Consider the following 17,510-nt stretch of genomic DNA (forward strand, 5'->3'; position numbering starts at 1 on the left):
GCAATCCAGCTGGAAAGCTAAGCAGGCTGAAAAGCTGCTTTCTGCACTTTTCCTGACAGTGATTTGCTTTCCCTCAACTTCTTTCAAAAACCCACCACAACTACTCAGGCCAGATCCTCAGCTGGCATAAATTGCTCTGGCATTAGCATCAATAGGGCTATGCAGGCTTGTACCAGCTAGGGATCTGGCCTATCAGGCTTAAGCAAAAAGTGCAGTCTAGTGAGGACTGGTTTATTGTCAGACCAATTATGATAATACCATCTAGCTCTTACATGCACTTTTCATTAGAAGCTCTCAGTGCATATTATGATGGAGGTTAGGATAATGATCTGCATTTTTACAGATAGGGAAATAGGCATAGAGAGAAGAGGAGACTTGGCCAAGGTCACCCTGCAGGCTAGTGGCATAGCTTGGAATTAATCCCACGGCTCCTGAGTTCGAGTTCTAGCTCTGTGTGCTATCCACTAGGCTATCCTAGCACACAGATAATTATTGGCATTTATATGCTGCCTTTTATCCCAGCTCTCAGAGCACTTTAGAAGGGCGGGTAAGCATTATTAACCTGCGAAGGAAACTGAGTCACAGCGGTGGTGAAGGGACTTGCTGTCTAAGGTCAGCAGCAGAGTCAAACAAAACTGCCAGTACTTTGGGGCGATATGAGCAGCGAGGGTTTGGGGCCTGATGAATCCGCATCTTTGGATCTGTAGGGAGCAGCCACCCACCACATGGTATGTGAGGGGAGTCAAAGGAAGACATCAGCCATGGAGGATACAGCAGCTCTGACAGGCTGTGGGGTAGTGTGTGGCAGAGAGATCCTTCTCCGCTGAATTCTGCAGAACACATCTGGGCACACACAATTTACTCCAGCTCTGGGTAGGTTCCAGGAGCTGCACCACTCTTGGATAAATCTTCATTTCTCCCTAAAACATTCCATCTTTGGGGGCTCAGGCAGGACACCCCCTCTTGTGAAAACACAGCCCAAAGGGGTGTGTTGCAGTGCAAGGTACCACCCGCAAGTCCTGCTCCATGGTGAGACCCAACGTGGAGAGCAGCCAGAAGATTAACTGATTCCAGCCATGGCCTGGGCTCAGGGGCCTCGGCTGCTCTTCCTTGGAGGATGATGGTGGAGAGCAATAATCTACGCATAGCCTCGCCTCCTGCAGTGAAGAATCTTCCTTTGGGCACAGCAATCTTCTCCTTGATGCAACTTGCATGAACAGCTGGAGGGGGTGGGGAAATCAAGCCTTTGATCTTTAAAGCAGCTAACAAAATAAGAGTGACAAGATTGTCTACTCAGCCTCTGCATATGGGAATAACAGACAAGGGCAAACAGTTCATGTAAGGGAGCAAGGTTACAGAGCGTGGTGGTGAAGACGGATCATATTTGTTGCACTGGCCACAACATACCACTATGTAACAGAATAATACATCCAGAGTTTGGTTTCCGCACTCCTAAAATCCTGTAGTATCTTTCCCAGGCTCTCTTTCTTCCACATCTGCCACTGCAGCATCACCCTTTGGTGTTCCTGACAGCAATACAATACATCACCGGTTCAGCACGTACAGCTGAGGATTCTAGAACAGGACTGCAAGAGGGGAGAACAAGGAAATAATGTACTGTAGGACCCAACTCTGTAAAGAGAGGGGCAGACAAATGAAAGCTATGGGAGGGATATCTAGCTTTTTGGTTCCATATATAGCATGAGGAAGGCATCCCACCAGCCGCCCCATAGTATGTTTCTAATGAACTTTAGTGGTGGGGCAAAGGAGTGGATTGTCAGCCCTAGACACTGAACTCATCTATTCCTTGAACAAGTAAAGTTCTACAAGCTACATTACCCCACCAACAGACCTCAGTCCTGACCTGAAGGAACCACTTCTAGGGATCATGAGAGCTATTCAGTCTCTATTCCCAGTAAGCCTTAGCCTTTCAGCGGAGGCTGCCATCAGTGCTAAGTTGCAGCGAGGGGGGCATTTCTTCTCTATGCACGAGACAATGTTGTGTGGGGGACACAGCACTGGACTGGGATTCTGGAGATCTGCCATGACCTGCAGTGTGACCTCGGGTAGGTCCCAGTCCCTCTGCTTCCTTCCCACCCATTGTCTGCCTCCTCTATTTTATAATATAATATAATATATGGAGATATACCTATCTCACAGAGCGGGAAGGGGCCTTGGAAGGTCATCAAGTCCAGCCCCCTGCCTTCACTAGCAGGACCAAGTACCATCCCTGACAGATTTTTGCCCCAGATCCCTAAATGCCCCCTTAAGGGCTGAACTCACAACCCTGGGTTTAGCAGGCCAGTGATCAAACCACTGAGCTATCCCTCCCCCATCTATTAAGACTGTAATGTCTTTGGGGAAGGGGCTGTCTCTTACTGGGTGCAGCCATGAACTGGACTGGGTCCTCTAAGCTATTCTGCAATATAAATATATAAATATTGCATCTCAGATCACATAACTCTTGTCAAGACTCATGGGAGGTGGTTGTCACATTCTGCTCAGCACTGATGAGGCACCAGGTGGAACACTGTGTCCAGTTTTGCATGCCACACTTTAGGAAAGTTGTGGACAAATTGGAGAGAGCGTTCAGAGACCAACAAAAATGATGAAAGGTTTAGAAAACCTGACCAAGGAGGAAAGACTGGGCATGTTTAGTCTTGAGAAAAGACAGACGGGGGGACCCAATAACAGTCTTCAAATATGTTTAGGGCTGTTATAAAGATGGGGCTCAATTGTTCTCCACGTCCACTGAAGGTTGGTCAAGAAATAATGGTCTTAAATCTGCAGCAAGAGAGATTTAGGTTCAATAGTAGGAAAAGCTTTCTAACTATAAGGAGAGTTAAGCACTGAACAGGCTTACAAGGGAGGTTGTGGAAACCCTACGGTTGGAGGTTTTGAAGAAAAATGTAGACAAAACACCTTTTGAGAATGGGTTAGGTTTCTTGGTCCAGCCTCGGTGCAGGGTCATGGATGAGATGACCTCTCAACATCTCTTCCAGCCCTACATTTCTACGACACTATGTATGTGTGACTTGATATACAGCTATAATAGGTGATCAGAGATCTGGGCTGGATTAGAACAGGAGATCTGTGACCATGCACTGCACACTTACAAATTGACCACCTTATGTGCCTGTGATGAGCTCTACTGTGCAAACCACTAGCAGAGCTTATTTTTCTGCCTGGGATGCTGTTTTCATGTTTCTCAGAGAAGTCTGACTGAGGAAATTCCACTTTGGTATCTTCCATGTGCATTAATTTCGGGAAGTGAAGAGCACATCACTCACAGGATCAGGCTCTGATCAATTTATGGCCTTTGTATCAGAGACAGAGAATAGTGAATTGCCCCTCTGACAGACAAACCATGGCAAAGATATGATTGGTTGTCAAATTACTTAATCAGTGGCAATACCAGGATCAAAGGCCAAGAGTCATTGTACTCTGACCAGATAGTTGCCTAATGGAAATACATTTTAATTTTATGCAATCCATTATAAGATTTAAGTGTAGCATTCAATCTTAACTTCCACATTGCCTGACTTTTGAGTCAAGTCCTGCAGCATTAATGTTACAATAACTAATCTAGCTGAGTTAGGTATGTAGATAGCCCCTTCTGCCATAGTGTTTGAGGAGCTTCACTTGGGGCTGGTCTATACTGGGGGGGTGGATCGATCTAAGATATGCAACTTCAGCTATGGTATTCACGTAGCTGAAGTCAAAGTATCTTAGTTCGACTTACCTTGCTGTCCTCACAGCAGCAAGTCGACCGCCACAGCTCCCCCGTCGATTCCGCTTACTCCTCCTGCCGAGGTGGAGTATGGGCATCAATTCGGGGATCAATTTATCGCATCTAGACGAGACGCGATAAATTGATCCCCGATAGATCGATTACTACCCGCAGATCAGGCAGGTAGTATAGATGTGGCCTAAGTCTTTAATGTACAACATTCCTGTGAGGAAGAGAAGTGCTGCTAACCCTATTTCACAGATGGGATTATGAGCCATAGAGAGATTAAGGCCCAATCGGAGTTATGTACCTCATACCTTCAAAGACCTGTGCCTAAGTGATTTGTGCCACATCACATAGCACATCTGTGGCAGAGCTAGGAATTGAAGCTGGGTTTCCCTCATCTGTGGTTACTACTCTAACCACTGGACCAACCTTCCCCAACAGACTGTTCTTCGTTTAATAGTCTGAGATTAGTTAAATGAATCTGAACCCTAAAATAAAACAAACAATTAGGCAGAGGTGAAGAAAAGATACCAGCACCCTTTAGAGTTATGCAATTACTGAAACTGAGCCAGCTGTCTCTAAATGCTGTTTTCCATTTATTTCAATATATATGTTCTTATTTAGCAAATGTTTATTTAGCTATCGCTGCAGTTTTCCTTTAGGGGCTATACCAAGGGCCTGGGGAGAATGGCAGAAACATGAGTTTCTGCTGAGAAATGATATGCCCTGAAGTCATTCAGCAGATTTGGAGTCTGGAGACAAATTTTAGGACCTGGGTTTATTTATGGGACCTAATAGATGCCTTGATAATTATGTGCATGGGAAGGGAAAACAAATTTTTTAGATTAAAAGCATAAAGAAGACTTGTTTGGATTAACATGATCTGAAAGCATCAATTTGATTCTTACTATATCTATAATTTACTGAACTGCAGAATAAACATACTGTACCATTCTGCTGCTGAGGGCTCCAGGCAGTAAATATTTCATTACTTTAAAGAAGCATTGCTATTAGGTATGTGTTTTAGTATTCAGCAGAATAAAGTTTAAAGTAGTAAAATAAAATTGTTTTCTCCTCTAGGACCACATTATTACAATTGAGTGAAAAAAATATGCTGCCACCTATTGGACACTAGTGAACTGTATCAGGAACAAGTGATTTTTGCCCCATTAGCAAGGGGAAAATCATCCCCAACATCCATGAACTCTTAGCCAAATTCATACACGTTGCATGCATCTTTTCCCCCACGCATGTGCAATTAGACTGTGGAACTCATTGCCACAGGAGGTTGGTGAGGCCAAGGATCAAAAAGGGATCAGGTATTTCTATGGACAAAATAAAGAATATCTGGAGTTATAATGGTTATTGCCAACACAAATTTTGGCAGGGATATTAGATTTCATGCCTCGTCCAATCTCTAATGATTAGATATCCACATGAGGATTAACATAGGGGGCAGATTATCCCACATCTGCTTACTGAAGAGGAGAAGAGCTCTTACACCTTCCTCTGAGGCATCTGCTGCTGGCCACTCTTAGAGCCAGGACACTGATCCACTCTGGCAGTTCCTGTTTGTGCTGATACACAGCTGCCTCCATGGCACTGACCAGCCTGACCCCCAGGCTCTATGGGTCTGAGGAGCTGTATGGTGGGGAGGGAGTGAAGACTAGGTGGCCGCTGAAAGGAGTGGCTGGGCTGGGATTGAGGTTAGCAAGATGAACCTTATCCCCCTCTGCCAGCTACCTGGCAAAGTAACAGTCTAGAGAGGCAGGTATTTCAGGGCACTATACATCTGTGAGAATACATAGATGGCTAATATACAGAACACCATCTACGGGCACATAATATAATATTGTTCAATTTGTAAGACTAATACAGTTAGTGTCCCCTTCAAATGACTTCTGGATAACACCGCTCTTAATAGGGGTTGGGGTCTGAGAGCAGCAAGGGAGGGTTGGTGCCTTCCCGCAGCTCCCTCAAGATTTGTGAGGCTGTGGGTGGGTTCACTGCTGAGCAAACTGGACCCAGCCTGACAGATCTCCTCAGCCAGCTCCTTGAGTATTCTAGGTTGCATTTCATGAGGCCCTGGTGATTTGAAGACATCTAACTTGTCTAAGTACTTTTTGACTTGTTCTTTCCCTATTTTAGACTCTGATCCTACGTCATTCTCACTGGCATTCACTATGTTAAACATCCAATCGCCACCAACCTTCTTGGTGAAAACTGAATCTGCCATTTCCACATTTTCTGTTATTGTCTTTCCCCCCTCATTGAGTAACAGGCCTAATCTGTCCTTGGTCTTCCTCTTGCTTCTAATGTATTTGTAGAATGTTTTCTTGTTCTCTTTTTATGTCCCTAGCTAGTTTGATCTTGTTTTGTGCCTTGGCCTTTCTAACTTTGGCCCTACATACTTGTGTTATTTGTTTATATTCATCCTTTGCAATTTGACCGAGTTTCCACTTTTTGTAGGACTCTTTTTTGAGTTTTAGATCATTTATGATCCCCTGGTTAAGCCAGGGTGGTCTCTTGTCAGCAGGGGTGGCTCTAGGCACCAGCAAAACAAGCTGGTGCCTAGGGCAGCAAAATCTAGGGGGCGGCAAAAGGCTGGGGCCCCAGCTCATCCTGCCGCTGCGAGCCCGGGGTGGGGGGGGCGGCAGGGTGGGCCAGCGGACCTGCCGCAGTCATGCCTGCGGGAGGTCCACCGGAGCCCCGGGACAACCGGACCTGCCGCAGGCATGACTGCGGAGGGGGCGCTCGTCCCGCGGCTCGCCTGGACCTCCCGCAGGCATGACTGCGGTAGCTCAAGCGGAGCCGCCGGAGCCGCGAACCGTCCGCAGCCACGGGGGTCCAGCCGAGCCACGCGGGACCAGCGGTCCCTCTGCAGTCATGCCCGCGGGAGGTCCGCTGCTCCCGTGGCTCTGGGGCGCCTCCCCCGCATGACTGCTTGGGGCGGCCAAAAACGTAGAGCCGCCCCTGCTTGTCAGACTTCCTATCTTTCCTACGCAGTGGGATAATTTGCTCTTGTGCCCTTAATAATGTCTCTTTGAAAAACTGCCAACACCTTCAATTGTTTTTCCCCTTAGACTTCCTTCCCATGGGATTTTACCTACCAACTCCCTGAGTTTGCTAAAGTCTGCCTGCTTGAAATCCAGTGTATTTATTGTGCTGTCCTCACTCCTACCCTTCCTTAGAATCATGAACTCTACCGTTTCATGATCACTTTCACCCAAACTGTCTTCCACATTCAAATTCTCAACCAGTTCCTCCCTAGTTGTCAAAATCAAACCTAGAACAGCCTCCCCCCAGTAACTTTCTGCACCTTCTGAAATAAAACATTATCTCCAATACATTCCAAGAACTTGTTGGATAATCTGTGCCCTGCTGTGGTATTTTCCTAACAGATGTCTGAGTAGTTGAAGTCCCCCATCATAACCAAGTCCTGTGCTTTGGATGATTTTGTTAGTTGTTTAAAAATTCAACTCAAACTGTGGGCCACGGAGCATTTACTGACTGGTCTTACAGGGCTGGCTGGCCTCTGTTTCCAGCCAGCCCCCCTGTATACAATAGAGGGGCAGGTAAAATACGCAAGCTGATCCTTGAAATAATCCTGTCAGGTGCCCTCAGCACTGGCTCCTGGACCTTCAACTCAGCTACTGCTACTAAGATCCCAACACAGCTCCGCAGCCTGGATTTGACCAGTAGCAATCATGTGCAATGCTTAGAAAGCAATAATCGATTGCACAAATATGAAATGGCTGCCTAAGAAGGAGTATTGCATGAAATGGCTGCCTAAGAAGGAGTATTGCAGAAAACTGAATATTTATAGTTTATAGTGGATCACAAACTACATACAAGTCAATGTAACTGTTGCAAAAACAAAACCCCAAACATCATTCTGGTATGTATTAGCAGAAGTGTTTAAGCAAGATACAAAATGTAATTCTTCTGCTCTACTCAGCACTGATCAGGCCTCAACTGGAGTACTATGTCCAGTTCTGGGCACCGTGTTTCAGGAAAGTTGTGGATAAATTGGAGAAAGTCCAAAGGAGAACAACCAAAATGATCAGAAGTCTAGAAAATGTGACCAATGAAAGATTGAAAAAACTGGGTTTGTTTAGACTGGAGAAGGCTGGGGGTGACATGATACTTAGTCCTGCTTTGAGTGCACTGGTCTGGACCAGATGACCTCTTGTTCCCTCTAATTTTTTACATCCATGTGTGGAATGAATTTTGTTATGTGCACCAATATGGAGGTGATATGTGACACATCACCTTCATATTGGTGCACATAACAAAATTCAGGGGGTGGAGGTGGGACTGAGGGGTTCTGAGTGTGGGAGGGGGCTCAGGGCTGGGGCAGAGGTGCAGGCTCTGGGATGGGTCTGGGGATGAGGGGTTTGGGGGTGCAGGCTGCCCCAGGGCTGTAGTGGGGAAAGAGGACTCCCCCCAGCCCTCTCTCACCACAGCAGCTCAGGGCAGGGGGGAGTGGCACCTTTTCCCAACTGCGGCAGCTCCGGTGGGCCTGGGCCAGGCTGAGGGAGGGGCTCCTCTCCCCTGGCCTCGGCAAGTCCAGGGCAGGTCTGTGTTGGGGCGCCTCCCCTCAGGCTGCAGCAGGTCCACACTGGGGCCAGAGGAGAGACGTCTCTCCCGCTGCGATAGGTCCGCTTTGGGGAACAGGCATCTCTCCCTGCTAGCCCTGAGCCCCTGCATGGGGCTTAATAGGCAGCTGCATGGCTGTGCAGCTTAGAGGGAACTTGGCTCTTGGGGTCCCTTCCAGTCCTACAATTTGATGATTCTATAACAGTCTTCAAGTACGTAAAAGGTTGTTATACAGAGGAGGATGATCAATTGTTCACCAAGGATAGGACAAGACGTCACGGGCTTAAACTGCAGCAAGGGAGATTTAGGTTAGGAAGTTTTTCCTAATGTCTAACTGTCAGGGTAGTTAAGCACTGGAACAAGTTATCTAGGGAGGTGGTGGAATCTTCATCATTGGTGGTTTTTAAGAGCAGGTTAGACAGACAACTATCAGGGAGATAATATTTAGTCCAATCCCCTGCACTCAGGCAGGACTAACCCTACTAAGGTCCCTTCCAGTCCTGAATTTCTATGATTCTATGTTAATGCTCTGCCCTATGGAAGAATGTCCCTAAATTTAGTGGGGGGAGGGGGGAGATACAACTAGGTAGAGACACATCCCTGTGTAACGAGGCATACAAATGCTTTATTAAAGTATTTGGGTATGTGAGAAGCATGGGGCAAATCCTTCCCTGGAGCAACAGATCATACCACCACCTACATCTCAACCACCAGCCTAAGCTCCCTGCTTCAAATAGCCCCCAAGCTTTGCTGGCAGTGCAAGCACCAGTTCTTTCGGTTTAATGCCTCAGCTGCTCAGATTACCTTGGCAACCATCCCTCTCCATTTCAGCCCCAGTCTCCTCTGTGGCTTACAGCTGCATCATCTCCTCTCTCAGTCATGGCACTGAGTCACTCCACACACTGGCATGGGTTCAAGCTTCTGAAGGAGGGACTCTGCGAGGACGCTGTCTGACAGACAGACTCTCTTGGAATAACGAATTAGCCACTACAGTGACTTGATTTATGATCAAGACATTAGAGAGAACAGCTTCATGAGGGGAGGAGAAGCAACAGTTTAAGGAAAGGAACAATGGAACCCAAACACCTCTGCTAATTATATACCCAAGAACATTAACAAAGGGCTGAATAGTCAGACAATCGCTAATGGCCAAGTTCAGGGCCCTTGGCTAGGAGGCCACATAAGAAGACAGACAAATCTAGGTATCGTACTTACGTGGCCCAGCCATTTAATATTATCTGACATCTTCACACTCTTGAATGTATCATTAGCGCTGGTTGGAGGACAACAGTTATTCATGACTTATTTCTAAATTTGGCTTCATTTTTGATCGGCATGAACCCCCAAAATGAAGTTCTCTGTGAAGGATTTTTTTTTATTTCCATTTTGGATCAACTGAGACATTTTCAACAACAAAAAGAGCCAAAACATTGTTTCAATTTTCTCATTTTTCATATTCTAGGAAATTTAAAAAACACAAAGTGAGAAGTCATTTCAAAATGAAAAACCCAACAATATTGAAAAAATGAGCTCAGACAAACAAGTTTGGTTACAATTTGCAGGAGATAATGCTGCCCACATCTTGTTTACAATGTCACTTGAAAGTGAGAACAGGCATTCGCATGGCACTGTTGTAGCCAGTGTCACAAGATATTTATGTGCCAGATGGGCTAAAGATTCATATGTCCTTTCATGGTTCAACCACCATTCCAGAAGACATGCATCCATGCTGATGATGGGTTATGCTCGATAACGATCCAAAGCAGAGGGGACTGATGCAAGTTCATTTTCATCATCTGAGTCAGATGCCACCAGCAGAAGGTTGATTTTCTTTTTTGATAGTTCAGGTTCTGTAGTTTCTGCATCGGAGTGTTGCTCTTTTAAGATATCTGAAAGCAGGCTCCACACCTTCTCCCTCTGATTTTGGAAGGCACTTCAGATTCTTAAACCTTGGATCGAGTGCTGTATCTATCCTTAGAAATCTCACATTGGTACCTTCTTTACGTTTTGTCAAATCTGCTGTGAAAATGTTCTTAAAACGAACAACATGTGCTGGGTCATCATCCAAGACTGCTGTAACATGAAATATATGGCAGAAAGCTGGTAAAACAGAACAGGAGACGTACAATTCTCCCCCAAGGAGTTCAGTCACAAATTTAATTAACACTTTTTTTTTAAATGAGCATCAGGAGCATGGAAGCATGTCCTCTGGAATGGTGGCCAAAGCATGAAGGGGCACATGAATGTTTAGTGTATCTGGCACGTAAATACCTTGCAACGCTGGCTACAAAAGTGCCATGCGAACACCTGTTCTCACTTTCAGGTGACATTGTAAATAAGAAGCAGGCAGCAGTATCTCCCGTAAATGTAAACAAACTTGTTTGTCTTAGCGACTGGCTGAACAAGAAGTAGGACTGAGTGAACTTGTAGGCTCTAAAGTTTTATATTGTTTTGTTTTTGAATGCAGTTTTTTTGTACATAATTCTACATTTTTAAGTTCAACTTTCATTATAAAGAGGTTGCACTATAGTACTTGTATTAGGTGAATTGAAATATACTATTTCTTTTAAAAATCAACAAAGAGTCCTGTGGCACCTCATAGACTAACAGATGTATTGGAGCATAAGCTTTTGTGGGTGAATACCCACTTCATCAGATGCATATTCACCCACGAAAGCTTATGCTCCAATACATCTATTAGTCTATAAGGTGCCACAGGACTCCTTGTTGCTTTCTACAGATCCAGACTAACACGGCTACCCCTCTGATACTATTTCTTTTGTTTTTTACAGTGCAAATATTTGTAATAAAAATAAATATAAAGTGAGCACTGTACACTTTGTATTTTGTGTTGTAGTTAAAATCAGTATATACAAAAATGTAGAAAACATCCACAAATATTTAAATAAATGGTATTCTATTATTGTTTAACAGTGCGATTAATCGCACAATTAATTTTTTTAAATTGCTTGACAGCCCTAATATGTACAGAAAATTTGTCAGGTCAGATCACAAATATATATTTTCCAAGTGCCCAAAAGTTTACACTGAAAAGTGTGTGTCAGATTAGATAAAATATTTGGAGCCCATATATTTTCAAAGTGATGCATATTAAAAGTGAGCTAGCACAGACTTTGCAGATTGTCCAATTATCACCTCACTTTCTTGATTACTTTATCAAGCAGTTAGTGACCCTGGTGCCATCTTACAAATAAGGCCTGAAAATTAAGCAACCACTATTAGCCTCAGGTCCCTGATCAAATACCAGTTTGGGTACTCACACTCTGCTGCCCCTCCCTCAGTTTCACTTTGGATGCAATGTTCATTACTTCCTGTCTTCATTTGACTAGATAAAGTGTTCCAAAAGTCTCTACCACTTGTTGCAATGTTTGATGATGCAGACTGGATGAAGAAAGCACTTCAACAGCACAAGCACTCAATTAACCACACTGCTATATCCACATTATATTTACATATATACACACACACATACACACACTATAATCTATGAATCCATCTGGAAAATATGAGGTCCTTCTAGTGAAAGGCAATATGGGTAGATCTTCAGCTCATGTAAATCAGGGTCAATGGAGCTACCCTGATTTAAAGAGCCAGATCCTGAGCTGGTGTAAATGTGTCACTACCATTATTATGGCCTCATTCAGTTTAGCACTTAAGCAAGTTTTATTTTAAGCATGTGGGCAGATCCAATGGGACTATTTACTTGCTTAAAGTGAAGCACCTGCATAAGTGCTTTGCTAGAATAGAGCCCTCCTACTGTGCAAATGTGACAAGTATTTATGCAAAGTATTTGCAGTTTCCTTCTGGGCCATTTCAGGAGCCAGCATTTCACATATTTTAGTGTAAAAACCAGTCCTCTTGGAATGACATTTAATGAAAATGGATGGATTTTTACTTCAAAAACACCAATTTTGAATGCTTTTTATGTCCTGAATGTATATACATGACATTGTTTCATCAGTTTGCACACAAGCCTTCAGGTCTCTAACTGAATAAGCCAAAACCCTATCCTCACCTGAATCAGACTATTTATTTTCTTCAGTGCTAAAGCTTAAAATTGATTTATTGCCCCCAAACCCTCTTCAGATGCTATGCTGTTTCACGGCCCTTTTAAACTCTTCTGAGGAGAGTTTAAAACAGTGCTCCTATAGAAGCACTGTTCAGGCCCTGATGTCTAGCAGCATTTGATTCCTCCCCTTATTTGTATTCTCGTCAGTGTCACATTTAATGCCACAGAGCGCACTCTTAAGGTAATAACAGGCCTGAAGTTTATGAAATAAAAGATTGATATCAGCTTCATAAAACTCCGGGGAAGCAATATCTTTCCTACATCTTGCCATTCCTTTAACTGCAGGCACCTTCATACACTGTGGATGGAGAGAAGTATTTAAAAAAAAAAAGGAGATATCTCCAGACAGCCATGGGATTTTAGAACCTAGTGTGGCATTAATTTCTTTATCGCTTTAACAGCAAGGAAGTTACAGTTACTGCTTTCTGTATTTCACAGGTGGATTTCTTTCAAAAGCCGGAGAATACTTTATTTAAATGCCACTAGATTCTTAAATGTTCATGCTGTGCAACCAGTGGTTCACTGTCATCACCTCTTAAGAGGCCAGGCCATGAAGTCATCATCCATCACTGCAGACGATGAAAGAGGAGGCTGCACAAGACAACGGGCAGCCCTATATGTCTGAGTTTTCATGGGCATGCCCATCACAATGGCATCTGAACACCTTTTGCAAAATATAAGTGATGAGAACTTTCTAGACACGGGTCAGAGTTGATCAATATGGAACCAGGTCCAGATATTCAGGCACAGGCACAGGCACAGGGGGTGTTTTGACGCATTAATAGACCTAGATCTATCTCTAGATTTCACAACCAACTCTGAGGGCCGATCCCAAATCTCCCCCAGGATGGAGGGAGATGTTTAGATCTAGGATTTTGGGTGGGGTCCACCATTAGTCTATTCTAGTTCTACTAGGCCATAGAAATTCACCCACTAAGATTCGCAGCTGCATCCAAACTCCCCTGGGTGTGGCTGTGGAGTGTGGGAGGATACAGGCATTGCTTTCCTAACCCACTTTTCTGCCCCCGAATGCTGTACAGGCCAGGGTCTCCTTCTCACTCCTGCCAGCTGTAACAGCTCCCTAGGGAATGTTACCAACCAAGAACTGGAACAGCGCTGAATATTCGTGTGTGTGTGTGTGTGTGTAAAACTTTACAGAAATTATGTCACCTGAGGAGTCTCCCACCTCAGAGAAGTCTCCAGGTGCCTTATTAGGGCATCTTTAGAGTCCCTTTGCACCACCACAGCAGTGCAATAAGGACTATGCTGAGGCCAAGGATCTGTCCCTAAAGATTCTTATTGTAGCTGGGCCATTTCGTCCTTCATCATCTGTCACCACACCATCATTTTAGAAAGCTAGAGGACTGACATAGGCACATTAAATCTGAGGGAAATCTTTTTCATAAACATGGTTAGTGTGTGCCTTACCTTTGGTAAGATCTTAAATTGGAAAAAAAAAAAGCTATTGTATTTCAGCCCTCTGATTCGCTGTCTGAAAATAGTGGGAGTTTCCTTATTTTTTTAAATGCTGGCAATTTTGATAAAGTTGCTGAAATGAACAGATGGAGTGAGGGGAGGATCCTGGGGATGGATTTTACAGCACCAGAACATACAGGTAATTCCACCAATTTGTCAGTGTTTCACAAAATCAACTTGGAAGTAACAGACATTTCATAAAGGACTGGTTGACAATAAAAAGGCCCTAATCTCTCTGCCCATATTTTCAAAACAAGGTGTAGTCAACTTTTGTGAGCACATCATGCCCAGTACAGGCCAAAGCCATAGGCTAATGAGGTCAAAGGGAGTTTCTCCATAGACTTCATAGGGCTGTGGATCAGAAATGTTCACTTAACGTTGAGTTTCTACACAGGCATATTCAGAGTAGAGCCCACCAGCAATTTCTTTACAAAATGTTTCTGTATTTAAAAATGCCAATCTGTTGAAGTTGAAACTTCTTGCAGGAAAGGGGTGGTGCTGATGAGTTTTTCAACTAAACAAAGTTTTGAAGTTGTTGAAATGGAACATTTCAGATACACCAACTTTTTGAGGGGAGAGGGGTTGGTTCACCAAAATTTGGTATTTCAACTTTTCATCTCCTTTGTGATGGGAAAGTTTGTTGATATCTCAAAAATGTTCATGGGATAGGAAAAACAGTTCCCACCCATCTCTAATTCAGATACTGGCACACAAATATTACAGTGGCGGGTGACAGTACAACAGCAACCTAAGATGGTGCAGAAATGTATGTCTTGCACATCAAGTGTTGTATATGCACAGTGCAATGAGTGCAAATGAACATGCTTTTGTGCTTTTTGAATTCTGGAATTCACATACGACAGTGGGAGATTTACCAAAGTAAAAGTTCATACCTTCACAGATATTAGAGCACAGTAATCTAGTCTGAACTCTTGGCCATAGAATTGCACCCATTAATTCCCATACTGAACCCACTAACCTGCAATATTTGCTACAGATACCAAGGAACAATGAACTAATGAGAATTACTAACAAGCAGTGTATGAAAGCCTTTCATCCCAAAGGATCCCATAGCACTTTGCAAAGAAGAATCACCACATCCACCACTGACCTCTATCCATCTGTGGGGTGTCATGATGTGGTTTATGGACCCCTGCCTAAGGCTGAAGGAGTAATGAAGCAGCATTGGGCCAAGAAGGCCCCGCCCGCTAGCAGCTGCAGAGTATATTGCAAACCAAGGGCCTGCTTAAAAAGGAGACTGACAGGCAAGCAGGGGGAGAGTGATGGTGAAACTAGCTGCAGGGAGCAGCTTCTAGTACAGAAGGATCTACAGGGAGAGGGTCTGGCCTAGGGAGGGGGACCCAGCTGGGAGGCCAAGGGCCAGACCTCCTTTTCTCTCCCCAACAAGGGGGGAAAACAAGTGGACACTGGAAAGTGAGGGAAGACCCAAGGGAATGTTTGAATTCTTGAGACTGTGGGAGCAACACTCTGCTGAGAGAAAAGCTGAGCACACAGACAACACCCCAAACTGGGGACAGAACAGTGGGAGGAAGCCAGGCTGTTGTACCAGCTAGAGGGGTCTCCTCGTCCCTGGCTAAGACCTAGTGGATAGGGAGGGCCCATCTCCCTCTACAGCAGATGGGGAGAACCCAGGGAACAGTGGAGTGTAACTCAGCCACCAGGCCTTCTGGCAGCCTGGCAAGGCCATCCCAAGACTCTCAGACTATTGAGCCACAGCCTGCTGGCCCCCCATGAACCCCACTACAGGTGTTAAGGAGAAGTTCTTTAGCAGCAGCAGAGGTTTTAGGACTTGGAGTGTACAATGGGGTGCTCCTGTCACCCCTGGACTGGTATCTCCGCCTAGTCACTCTGGGGATTAGCTCTTGAAGTAGGCACCTCCTTCCATAGGTGCTACATTTCTAATCTACCAGGGGGTGCTCCCCCACAGCCCCATCTCTTCCCCCAAGGCCCCACCCGCATCCTGCTTCTTTCCACCCCAACCCTGCTTCTTCCCAACACTCCCGCTGCACCTTCCGTGGATTACTTTCTGCACCCTGGCTCCCTTTCTTTCTCTCAGTGCATGCGTGCAACTGCTGTCTAGCTTCCTGCTACCCTTCTCCACAGCTCAGTTTGCAGCCCACTACCTGACTTTATAGGCCCTGCCTGTTCCTGCACAGGTGAGCCTCTCTCTAATTAGCTGCCTCCAGCCTAAGGTTCCCCTGTTTGCAGCCTCATTAGCTGATTGGGCCCAGCTGGCCCAACTCAGCTCTTGTGGTGCTAGTGTGAGGAGCTCACTCCATCACAGAGTGAAAAAAAATTCCTTACCGAAATTAAACTGCCGGTGAAATTTTGTCAGACAGAATTAAGTGACCAAACGTTATGCTTTAAATGTGACTTGTTTGCAAAATCTTCCAAGACGAAAGGTACTTATTCTGCACTCAATAAACAGGACCTTGCGAGTGTATCCAAGAGCATAGTTTGGCCCTATGGAAATAAATCTGCTGTGTGATAATAACGGGCACGTTACAAAAAATTAGAGACCAGTGCAAACCAAAACCCAGTTCCAAACTTTGGGAAACTTCATACCTAGATCTGGATCCAAGTTGTCTCCTGGATACATAACTCCATAAGGGCTTGTATGAGTGAATAATAGCGCCCAGCTCACATAAGAGATGTGTGACTTTTTACTATTCCCTTTTTAAGGACTTACCATATAGCTCAGGTTACAAAGCCCTGTGTTTTGAACCTGAAGAATGAGAGTTCTTACCCCCCGCCATCTCCCTGTCTTTGTATCATTTATTTAGTAATTGTGTTTGGGGTCTAGAGAATACAGGCTCCAGACCCAAACTTTGCATCAGCAGCCAATGCAGGATATGTACCTGTAAATGGGCCAGTGAACTCACACACAGAGGAAAGGGCTAGAATCTGGTGCTCCCCTGTCAGCGCTTTGTTACTGGTTGGTCTTCATTCTGCCAGGCTTGCCTCACTTTATTTTGCATGGTGTGAGAAGCAAACACTACGCACTAAGGAGAATAGTGAAGCGTAAAGGGATATTACACATTTTATTGCATAATGATGCCAAAATTTAATCCTCTGGAGGCTTGTGCTTTAATCAGCCAGTGGACTGGCAAAAACAAGCAGCAGCACTTCACCTGCTCTGCGCTCATTACAGATGTGAATGAGGACATTCGGGAAGTACAAATATAATGTCCAGGGAGAGGAAGCAAACCAGTATTGAAATCCTTATTTAGCTGTGTACTTCTAGATACATTTCTGTCCTCATCCTGAATCACCTTCCTTCATCTGATAGCTAGGGTGATGGAAAACCATCAGCGTACCAGATGTTTGATAGATCACTAGTTCTCAATCTCAGGTTTGTGACAAGATGTCAGGGGACTGGAATCCTCCTGCCTTTCCCATATTGGTAAATGAGAGGTGGGTCCCTGCTATATGGGAGAAGGTTCCAGGGCAAGGCCTGGCATTCATAGATTATAACATTAGAAGGGGACCACTATGATCATCTAGTCTGACCACTGGAATATCACAGGCCACAGAATCTCGCCCACTCACTACTGTAATAATGACCATAACCTTTAACTGAGTTACTGA

General features: G+C 44.7%; 1 long non-coding RNA gene across 1 annotated transcript in view; it reads right to left on the bottom strand.

Annotated features, from left to right (window-relative positions):
• Positions 1-1,160: 1,160 nt before the first annotated feature.
• LOC120369203 overlaps positions 1,161-17,510 on the bottom strand; it is a 119,040-nt gene continuing 102,690 nt past the window's right edge. The window contains exon 4 of the long non-coding RNA XR_005582996.1: positions 1,161-1,586. This is a non-coding gene — a long non-coding RNA (uncharacterized LOC120369203). The remainder of the gene's footprint in view (positions 1,587-17,510) is intronic.

This window comes from Mauremys reevesii, linkage group 7 (assembly GCF_016161935.1).
Source record: "Mauremys reevesii isolate NIE-2019 linkage group 7, ASM1616193v1, whole genome shotgun sequence".
NCBI classification, from domain to species: Eukaryota; Metazoa; Chordata; order Testudines; family Geoemydidae; genus Mauremys; species Mauremys reevesii.